Below are 12293 nucleotides of genomic sequence, written 5' to 3' on the forward strand. Positions count from 1 at the left end.
TATATTAAAAACCAGCGTGCTCTGATTTAGTTCCTTGCATTTCCATAAGCAATGGTGCCAATGGCAAGCAGTCAAAAATATTTCCTTAAAATCTTGGAGTGGCATTAATATGAGTTCAAGACTTCACCAGTTTTCTGTAGAATTTAGACTTTTATACTATTAACACTACACACATGACTGTTCTGAGGCTTCCATTACCTGCAGGCTTTTTTAAAAAACTGAAGAATGTTTGATTTGGATGGTTACATTAGATTTGGGGATATTAATGGATTACACCCACAGCCTCAAAAGAAATTGCCAGTTGTCTACAAGTGACTATTTCTATATGAAGGCCTAAGATTATCAAAGCAAACCACAAACATAATTCACAAGCACCAAACATGTGCTGCATGTTTATCTTTCTAGGTCAATGCCTCCAGACTACACATAAGCTTCACTACTCCTCAGATACAATAGACACTGGTTATAATTCAGAAACTCAGCTTCATTTAAGAATAAATAAAATATCCTGTTTTGGGAGCAATCGTTACAGCATGACCACTCTTGAGACAGATACACACTCATACTCAGGTCTCAAGTGAATGTCTTCAGAAGTTAGAAGGGAAATTGTTTACTGGAAGTTCCTTAGTAGTTCTATTGTGCAGACAAGCAGATGGCTTCAGATTTTCAGTAATACAGATTCTATCACAAGTATATCATAACAGAACCCAAACTACAACACAGATATATAAATACATGCATATGTGTATATGTACGAACATGCAATTTTTGTATGTCTTTAGATATATAATACCACAAAAATAAACTGCAAGCAGACATAAAAACAAATTTAAAAAGAAAAAATAGAGCTTAAGAAAAAAATTTATCTGTACTTCTTGTAGCTTGAAAAATCAATGTGAATTGTCATTTAGTGGTGCCAACCCATAACCATTAATATTATTAATTATAAAATTATTAATATTGACAATAAAGCTGCAAATTACAAAGTTTTGAAGTCTGAAAAAAGTGTAAGTAAAATATCTAGGTAGCATCTATTCGTACACAGAACTTCAAATGACACTGATGCACTTAAAAATCTTTTGCAAACAGCTAACAGCAGTTCTGCCCTTACAGGAACATTTGTGTCTAACATAACTACTAATAGATCCTGCTGGAATCCTCACAACAAACTGGTGCAACTCTTACAGACTGTAATGGACATACACACATTTGGATCTGATGCTTAAGGTAGACAAGTTTGTGCAAGTCTGCCAACACACCTACAACATGCATTTGCACATAGGCTACAAGCATTTTCTAGGCAAACAGGTATACTCTGAAAGTTGTCTTGATGGAAACCTGGTATATGCACCAGCCATCACTGAGTGAGAGTTTATCTCTTCATAATATTCACAACAAGCAGGGGCTTCTCAGACTATATATAACTTCTACTGTATTCAATAAAATAAAATAATTTTCTTCTCCCTGTTTTTTTTTTTTTTTTTTTTTTTGTTTCCCCCAATAGCTACGCATAATATAGATGAGAAAATACCTCTATTAAGACAGAAAAAAAAAAAAACAATCTAAACATGAATTTTCAGATACAAATGCATGATTTATTTTCAGAGCAGCTGCAACCTGAGCGCTATGGGCTCCAAACACACTTACAGCTTCCATCTCTAGGTTGAAATCTCATACAATAGGCTAAACTTCAAAGCTTAAACATGAGAGAAGCACGAGAACACCTCTTACTTACACCACTGTGCTTCTGTAACTTAGCACAACCATCCATTTCCTTCTTTGGGAAGATGACCTTTTGAAAAAATGTAGCAAAAATGTTGGTTGTGCTATTTATTTCAGTGTTTTGAAATTTCAAGATCAATATTGGCTTCTAACAAATTACTGTAAGAGCCAAAGGGCAGGTTAAACATAAGAATGGACTCAAATCTGAACGCAAAAGCTCACCTAGTTCAAAAAGCAACTCATCATCAGAGCAGTTCTGATAAGACAGTGATGACCAAAATAAGCAGCAAAGACCTGAGTATCTGCAAAGAACTAAATGAAGAGTAAAAATTCAACAGATAGGTCTCTTTCAAGAAAAGATCATAATGGACACTCCCAGGATGTTCATGATTTCATAAGACCAATACTTCAGAATCTTGTGTTTAAGATAGGATGATGGAACAGAAATAAAGTTTAAGTATGCAATAGTATCAAATTGGAAGAAATTACAAATTACAAAGAACAATGTAATGAGATACAGAAGCCATTTGATCCTTTACAAATCCAAGTTAATAGATATTAAATGCAATTTGGTGGAAGTATTCACCCATGAAGGAAAGAAAACCTGCAAAATGATAGAACAGTGTAGTCTGTTGATCAAGGAAAGATTACTTTGAAAATATATTATGCTGAAATGATTGCTGGTAGAAAGAGGGAGTTGCTTATCAGAAGGAAAGCAGACAGACATTTTTATGTGAACCTCGCCATCTTCAATCACATGGGTATGGTTATGATATAATAACCTAAATGCTATTTTATTTTAGCCATGAAATGGGATTGCTGTTTCTAAGATTTCAGGGTATTTACTTTGCTGGTAAAACAGTGCTTCCAAAGCGTTCTGGACTTCAAAACATTTATGGCTATGGTCTAGGACTGACAAACTTTGAAACATGTTATATCTGTACATGAGACTGAAAAAGGATCAGTTCACATACAAGGACTAGATACCTACATATGTCTCAGGAAGGTCACGCAGTTAGGACATTCTCCATCCCTAGAGGTGAGAGTGGAATTTACAGCTATTAGCATCACTATAGAAGTTATCCAGATGGCATGATTTTCTGATTTGAATGCCACGATTGTTTGAAGAGTCAACAGGTTGGGTTTACTACGGCCAGTCTGTGAAGTACAGTTTGATGAACACATATAAAAAACAGACTTATTTGTTGTTAAGAACTCAGAACTGCAACTTTATTAAACTGATATTGAAAAAAGAAATCTGGAGGAGAGAAAATCAAAAGATTGTATCAAAATGTGGCCAAAACTGGCCATCAAAAATATCTGCATGTGGTCCGTGAGATTTAGCCATACCAGAGAGCTGTAAGTGGTTTTCTGAAGTCTTGCCTTCTGTTTATATCCAGACTACAACTGTCAGAGACAAGACTTGAAACTCATCTAATCTATAATTAGAAGCACCTCCCTATACACTGGTGTACTGCCATTCATGTGAACAACGTTTCAAGCAGGCAAAATTCTCCTCTAAGCTACCCTGAAACTCTGTTAAGGTAAAGAAGGAAAATGAGAGCCATGACAAAGCTTCATAATGGCCCTGAGCCAGGCTAGATATGAGAGAGCTTGCAGAAAAAAATAAAATAAAATACAGGGGAGGTGACTGAAAACAAATGGAATGCAGAGAAAAATACCTAACTATTATGACTCAAATTTCTCCTAGTGTCTGTAATTTGGGGTCCTTGTTTAGCAGAATGTTGTGCAACATTTTTATTTTTCCAATACAGCTGAGAATCATTTTTCCTTTTCTCTTTCTACGTTTTTGTGCTGCCGTTGGCATAACAGAGAAAACAAAGTTAATAACAAAGGAAGGATGAGATTTCTTTAAAATGTTTTATTGTCAGTTGTAATTCAGCTTTAAATGGACTCTTGTCAGTTAGGGAATTGGTCTCAATCATATTTTTTTTCCGAATGTGAGAACACAGTGTGTACTGCAAACTATGAGTATCAGTGTTGCGTGAGCTGTCCTATGGGATCTTCCCTTTTCCCATTCCATCCTCTTTGGAGTGCTTTTGTTATGGTACCATACCTTAAGATTGCTGTTTATCCGCAGTCTCTTCTAAAGAGAAGAACTGGGAACAAAATGGGGGAAGGGAAGAAGGAAAAGAAATCTCAGGTTTGTGGCCATCGCTGTGTGCTTATGGCCATATGTATTTTCCCCTTCTGCTGCTTTCTGCTAACCATATTTTTAAAGGATATTCAATACCTGCTATTGTACTGAAATGTTTCAAACAGCTCATCAATCCATCACAGCTAATACTAATTTTAATCTTAAAATAAAGGATAATAATTTTGCTCTGGCTTTAATTACATACACACAGTTTCTAAAAATGCCTCCAAATTCACTTACTAGTATCTGTACTTGCTGTAACATTGTGTAGAGAACTCCAGAAGGTATCTGTAGATGTAGGTTCATACTAGACTTGGGAAGAATTGGGTTGGGAGGAGAGTGGGAGGAGGGCTGTTTACACTGAGTACCTCTCATTCACTTTTATCTTCACACAAACAGAAGAAAGTGCCAAGATACCATTATCAAAGGATCAGACCTTGGGCCAACCTAATTTTCAGCAAAAGCCAAGGATGGTTGAAAAGAGCAGTAGAGAAAGTCTGACCTATCCTTGTTCTGGTGAAAGACTAAATACAAATTATTAAAGAGAAGCATGGATTTACTACCCTTCACACAAAGATAATTTTAAAGAATGATGAAGCATTTCCTAGACACTTGGCTCTCAAAAAAAAAAGGAATCACTGTATTGATAGAAATTCCAATATTACAGCAAGCAAAAACAATCATACTCAACTTGTGAAAAGAAACTGAAATCATAACTGAAGGTGACAGAAGAAGCTGGCTGATTGGACTAGCAGTATAGTTGCTATCATAATGCTGCAAAAAAGTAAAGTTGAAAAAAGTAGGTCTGAAAGACTGAATCCAGCTACGAAACACTAACTGCAGTAGAGAATAATATCACATCAAAGTTTAGGAGCAGATTTCTAACAATGCAGTAATAGAAGTATTAACAAACAAACAAACAAACAAACAAATAACGTTATTCTGACAAAATTATACCCCAAAGTCTTTTTACTGAAATATCACAACACAAAGAATGCAGAATGTGCATCTTCAGTTTCAGAACTGTCCATTCTACAGTTATGCTGTTTTCTTTCTGTCTTAGGATCTGAAATGTAACAAAATGTCATGACCATATTTTATTTTTTTAATTGAATTCATAATCTTTTTTTTAATTGAATTCGTAATCTTTTTTTTAATTGAATTCATAATCTTTTCTTTGTTTGGAGTGCAACTGCTAAAAATAGAAAATCTAAAATCATCCAGCAGGCCAAGGAAATATTGCCTTGACTGGCAAGCAGAAGAAAACTAAAGTAGTCACAATAGAGTTGGAAACGTGTGGACTACAGACATTAGAAGTAAGGTAGTTGAGACTGTGGAAGAGAATTGAAGAGGGCACATAAATGGGGTGTTGAATGACAACCACTTCCTTGCTTTCTTTCGTTTATGTTGGCACATAGGAAGTCTAGCAAGCTTAACCAGAAGCTGATAAAATCTGAGTGTGTGGCTAAGATAGACAGTGAAGTAGACAAAAACAAGTATAATATACATTATTATAGAGCATCAGTAAAATGGGCTAAATTATCGTTGTCTCATATATCACAGTGTAGAGACAGCAGCAGACTGTGCCACAGTATCACTGCTTGCTTTTCTCATCAGTCCTGTCCTTGTTACTGGTATACTCAGAATACACATTGCTCTGAATGCTCTAATTTACTCTGCTCATCTGATCAACATCTCAGTGTTTTGTTCAATTGTCTGACATTTTCCCCCTATAATAATAATGAAAGTTCATGAGTGCTTTCAAAGGAAAGTATGTCAATGGATGTCTCTTTATTGACTGGAGATGTTTGGAAAAGGGGAGAGAGAAGCAGAGTGGAGGGGAATCATACTGCAGATATCTAACAAGGGAGAATAGGCAAACTCCCTGTGTCATCAGTAAATAGATGGGCTCCTCTTGAGGAGCTCTTAGGGGAACAGAATTATTGTCTTTGAACAATTTTGAAGCATTTTATTCATTTCCTGCCACTCCCTTCCAACCAGCCCCCAAGCTGCTGCAGACCTAAATAAAAGTCATTGGTAGTTCTTTCTGCTCTTGAATTGGATCTCAAAGCTGGATTTTTAATTCATTTAAAAGGACAGGTCTGAGTCCCAGAAGATGCTGAGTGCTCTCAGTTTGACAACTTCATAGATTCAGATAATCACTTGGTAGCAGTACAGAAACAATTTCTTCTGGATTACTTTGTGTGACATCTCTTTCTTTCTCTCTCTTAAATCAACTCCATCCCCATCCTGTCCCACCCCTCCTCAGACTGTTTTATCCTCCTCACTATGTCCACACAACTTCTCTAATTGCTTCTCTCCTCTAAATTCCACATCTCTATGTATAACAGCCTCCACGTTCATTCTTTTCCAGGACTGCTGGGAATTAATGGCAGACTTCTGTAGTGGTGGGTTTCCTTCACACAGATTTCGGTCTCAATAATCAGTTGAATGATATCAAGTGAGTGACAAAGACTGTCCAAGAAACACTTGTAGTCAGAGTGGCACAGGCAATTCCTTCCCTCTGCTAGGGCATGGCAAGATGCTGTACACTCCAATATATCATTTTTGTCATTGTTCTTTAACATGGCAGAGCTTCCTCATAAACAGCATGCATTTTGAAAATGCCTTTCTTAAAGGCTGAAATCATATTTATAAAGAAAACAATGTATTTTATACTAAATATCAAATAGGTTCATTTAAAAAACCTGCAATATATTCTATCAAGAAAAAAAATTTACTATTAGACAAGTAAAATACCAGAAGCTTCATGAAGGAGCGTTAGGGTAGGACGATGGCAGAATACAGCATTTTAACAGGCACATTTCAAAGTTATAATGCAACCAGAATTAAGCTCAATCCTAGATTTTAGTAGCTAGAGACCTACAGTTTAAAAAGAAAATTCTGCCAGTCTGCTGTAGAAGCTTATTTCAGAATTACCTATCTCTATGATAAAATGTATATGAATTATATATCATTAACCAGAATTTAAAGGGATAATAGGAAATATAAATACACGTTGAGAACTGTCTTTCAGCAAATGTGCATTATTTTATTCACTAATTAATTCAATTACTAGAATAGAAACTTTGATTAACATTTTTCCTTCAACCATCTTATTTTTTAAGTAGCTTAGTTTTTTTAAAAAAAAAAGAAAGTGTTGTTTTTTATTCATTATAGTGAGTTTCATATGTTAAACAAAGACAAACCAACCTTAAGCCTTTTGATAAATACGATGCTGTGGTAACTACAGCATTCACTTCGTATCCCATTTCTCCAAATTCCTGTCAGCCAGATGTCACTTGCAATGCAAACACTGGAAAAATATGAAATAATAATTTCATACATCATCTATGCAAGCACAAGCCAGTCAAACATTCAATACAAATTCAAAAAAAAAAAAAAACCTGCTACTACACATAAAGCAAATATCATCCAAATAATATTTAGAATGATTGAAAGGGTTTTGATTTGGAAGTGTATTCTCTTAAGTTAAGTGGTCCCCAAGACCATCTAGAAAATTCAATTGTTTCATTTTAAAATGTTTTCTGCCCAAAATTATATCAAATCCTAATGTCTCAGTAGAAACATATGGGATTGGATTGTTGACTGGGCGCCTGATGTCAAAGAGGAATCTAATTTTCCAATGGCATTTCCTCATACTGTCTCACCAAAACACAAAATTGATAAAAATTTTAATGGGTAGTTTTTCAGAGCAGGACATTACCTCTTTTGCTGGGAAATAGTGCAGGAGAACACCATGTAGCTACAGAAAGGCAACGCATAAGAAAACACTTCGAATAAATATTCATACACAGAACAGGCCTTAAATTCTGCATTTTTCTTCTACAATGTTAAATGGAATTCAGACAGTAAATTTTGCAGTATCAGGAACATCTCCGTCCCCTTCCATTTCCAGGACTCTCTTTTTTTTTTTTTAAACAAATGATCTCTTTTTAAAATCCAGGTGCAATACATTATTTAAAAGGGCACAGTGTTAGTATTATACTGGGGTGACAGTCACAATAAACAAAATTCTCTTTCAGTTGAGATCTATTATTAAATAGATATTTTATCCAATGACTACAACACTCAACAATTCATATAAGCAAAATGATTTGTTAAGCAACTCTTCAGCAAAAATTATAGTGATGACATAAATGAAACACCACCTTTCTGGATCTTCTTATGTTGCTAAGTATTGCATGCAAACATAACACTTAAAGCCATGACATAATACAAGGTGCAAATGACTATGTTCTACCTGATGACAAAGGAGTTCAACTAGAGAGAAAGGTATTTGTTAAATATATTACATTATCACTCAGTAATAATGTAAAATTTGTATTGAGGTGTGTTATTTAAAACGTGTTCCCTGAATCATTTCTCTATCAACTCTGGTCATTAATCATATATTTCTTAATACATATCAAATTTTAAGTGGACAACTGAAAAAATAAATTCACGTCAAAAATAAAAAGATTTTACTAACCTTTGTGAATTGCTTGGAATTACACTGATAGCATCACAGAATAATAGTGAACAGGACTGACTCAGCTTCCCAGGAAGCATTTTGTGTCATTTATTAGTAGTTATTTACAGATGACTGATACAGAGAGGAAGAGCAGCATTGATGGTTAGGAGACCTACATCTGATGTCATCAAGACCTAAGCGTTTAAAAGCTTTAATAAATACCTAAGTAAAGCTTGCAGAACATTAAAAAGGCCACAACAAAGAAGATCACAATGATGAAAGTGGAAAGGTTTCGTCTTGTGGGGAAAAAAGGCCCTGCCTACATCACATGCCAAGTCTGTCATAGGTTAGCATGCATCTTTCTTAGCCATCTGAAAAACATCAGTGAATTCTTCAAACTGTTTAAATGCTAGCGCTGGTCACATAGCTGAAGATACAAACTTAGCCACTTTCTTCCAGAAACACTCTGTTTTACTTCACTCCTCAGAGGCCAAAGCCATTGTGAAGAAATATGCAAGTTCCTCTAAGGTCTCTTCCAGTTAGCCTTGATGTGTAACTTCTCCATACCTAAGTCAACAAGGTAAGGTATTTGACAGTAAGCCATGTTAGAGCCTGATAGGACATAGCATCTGCCAATTCTGACTGGAATATAACAAATTTTTTTAACCTATAACTACTTATCTCATAGACCATCAGTTCGTTACACCCTTTCCAAATGCTCTCACTTCTGCCACAACAGTCTGCCAAATTTCCATCCTCAATGCCAGCCATATATGCTCCTCTTGCATTCAAAGGAGTTTCTCCTTCTAGCTTAAAAAGTTAAAAAGGAGGAAAACCAAAATTGAGCTGGATGCTTTTTCTCCAGTGTGTGATGTGGAGAAACAAGAACCCCTCTCCATTCTTTTCCCTTCTTCTTCCTCTCTTATACTCTCTCCAACTAGAAAGGTACCTCCATTCCCTATTCTTCAAAGGTAGCAGAGGAGACCTGTTTGCATTGTGTAGAGGTTCAGCTGGGAACAACAGTCAGTGCAGAAAAGAATTTCCAAAGGGGACTGAAATTCTTCAACGTTCAGCAAGCTCTGTATTGTCTTGATTTGGCTACTCACAGTAATGAAATCTGAACAGACTTTTATTAACAAGTCTTCACACTTCTTTTGTTCTCAGCAGCTGAGTTCAGCATGCAGCCAGGCTATAATGCAGTAACTTTCAGAAGTTTTCTGTGCCTCACTCGAATGAAGCGTGCATTGGTTACCTAACTGTGCATGAGTACATTGCAGCACTGGCCCCCGTCAGCTCCTGCCAAAACCCTATTACTGGAGGAGATTGAAAATTTGACAGATTTGCCATCCTAAAGGCATAATGGTCTGAAAATGAAGAGTTGAATGAGATGGCCAATTCTCCAGCAGACTTTTCTCTCAATCCTAGCTGATCTGCACTACTAGCCCCTGGTGGTCTCAGCCCAGAATAACTCAACACTTTAATTTTCAAACTGACTTAGAAGTCTACTTGCAGCTTTGAAAACACCACTGAACTTTTTTATATTTTATTTTCACCAGAGAAAAGCACACAGCTACCAACACCATAGCTATCAACATCTTAATTTCTAGAAAACAGGAGTCTGAGACCTGTACTTTCATCCTTAGTCTGTCCCTTTTTCTCCATGGGAAGATTTCAATTCCCTTAAAGCCAACTGAATCCATCTTTTCTAGTTCTCTCCTCTTAAGACTTGAATCTTTCTAAGCAAGAAGTTCAGACTGTTATCTGTTTAGAAGTCCAAGCCATTCTGGTCATATTCAGAGCATTTAATATACGGTAGGTAGGCAGTGGAGCTAATGGAGAGAAGCAGGCATAGCAGAATTGCTGCAGGGACCAGAGGCAGTATAAATGCATGGTACACTTGTGCAGCCTCACAGTATATCTTGCCTCTACTCAATGACATCCTCTTGCATATCTTGCCAGTGGTTTCCTACAGCAGGCATTCCATCAAATAAAATCTGATATTATTACAGTAAGTCCTTCACATAATGAAGAAGGAGATCTGCACGCTGATATACACTCTTGGTTTCCACAAGCTGGACTTACTGAGATACAAGAAGGATAAATGACACAACAAATGCCTCACTGCACTATTTACTCTTGAAAATGTGCATTTGGGTAAAAGTTGATCTTACATCTCTATTCTCTTTGCTGAAAGACTGTTTAGATGCATGTGCATCTCCAAGACAAAGTGCTTGTTATTTACTTCATGTTTGCACTGTACTTTGAGGAAGCAAAAAGCTGCATAAGTGCTAAGTACTATTAACATCATCCCCTTCTATTTTTCTCTTTCAGATTTTAAGTGAATGTAGCGCCTGTGAAAGTTGTTGGATTGACAGCCCTGGAGACTGAAATCTAAAGTGCAGCACACCTGCTGAGCCAAACAGAACTAAAATATAGGAAAACCTCTCACCAAGTTTTAAATACATGCTTCATTTAGTTATTGTTACATGGCTAGGCGTAATGCTAATATTCAAAGATTTGCTACTCCCATGTATTTGTTCTAAACACTGGCTCAAACTTTTTATTTTTTACTTTCAAAAATTATTTCTTGCTGATGTGAAACACACCAGGGACCTTGAACATCCTCTATTACAATGGGATGCTGTTGAAGCATAACTTCACACTACTGCAGCCAGGTACAATGCTGAATCCCAGAATTCACTTTGCCCATCACAGAAAAGAACATTAGCTAATCTCATACAGCTTTAGTACTGACCACAGTAAGTGCTTAGCTGCAGAAATGTTATTCTGTATTATAATCTAGATCTGAAGCTTTTAACAGAAGAGCTGGTCCTTTAGCCTTCTAAGAAAGATCAGTAAGCAAACAGTGAAGATATAATTCAAGATTTCCTGATAAAGGGAAATTTTTATTTTCATTTAAACCCTCTAGACTTCCAGGAATGTACATTTAACCACTAAAGCTTTTGTTCTGTTTTGTTTTAAAAAGACCCTTTTTGTTAAAGATATCTCTTACCTTCTGAAACATATCTCCAACCCACTTTCAGCTAATACTACTAATCCTTCTACATTACTTCTGTGCCTCCATTCTTACAAATGGATTAGATGAGTTACATAAACATTTACCAGCTGTAGGTTTTACACTCTCCTATTATGCACTCAGTATATTTGCTTCCAGGTGGGCCTGTTTCAGATCTAAAGGAAAGGACTGATCTTCATTAATTAGAGAGCACATCAGATGCAGAATACCCATAATGTATAGAGCTGCTACTAACACCTGCTGTATTCTGATGCTTCTAGAATATTCCTTCATTTGCCATGACAGGTCCTGAAAAGCAAATTTTTTGCCTGGAGCACAAAATTTTCATTTCTGAGTAACTTCAAGACTGAGCACTTACAGAAAGTTATTCCTTAGCATTTCATGTTACTTTTCAGTTCAGGAAGTTTCTCAGGGTTTCTGGGCAGGCTGGTCTTTTATGATTTTCAGCCTGCAATGCTTTCTATTTCATCTTGACTTAACATCATTAGTCTTCTTTCATAGAAACCTAAGCATTCTTTTCCTAATTTATCTAGATGGTACTATGACAGCAGCTCCCTTGATCAAACTTTGCCATTTATGTCTCTTGTGCTGTTAATCATTCTCTGAAATGAGATTTATAGTAAAAAAGAATTAAATCAAGTCTGACTTCCTTTATATTTCTTTACTTTCTGGGATTCTGGATGTTCACTCAGGCCAGGCACTTTGGAGACACTGTGCTTTCTTTCATTTACTAGTTAGGACTGCTTTCCTTTACTGCAGGGTCACAGCAGATTTGATCATTGGTGAAATTGAGTAAAGGTTTAAGTGATGCAGGTATGATAGCAAGATATGTTGGTGTTTAATAATTTTTCTAACAAGCATCTATCCTTCCTTGTTTCTGGTTGTGTATTAAAAAAATTAAA

The sequence above is a fragment of the Tetrao urogallus genome (genome assembly GCF_951394365.1).
Source record: "Tetrao urogallus genome assembly, chromosome: 5".
NCBI classification, from domain to species: Eukaryota; Metazoa; Chordata; class Aves; order Galliformes; family Phasianidae; genus Tetrao; species Tetrao urogallus.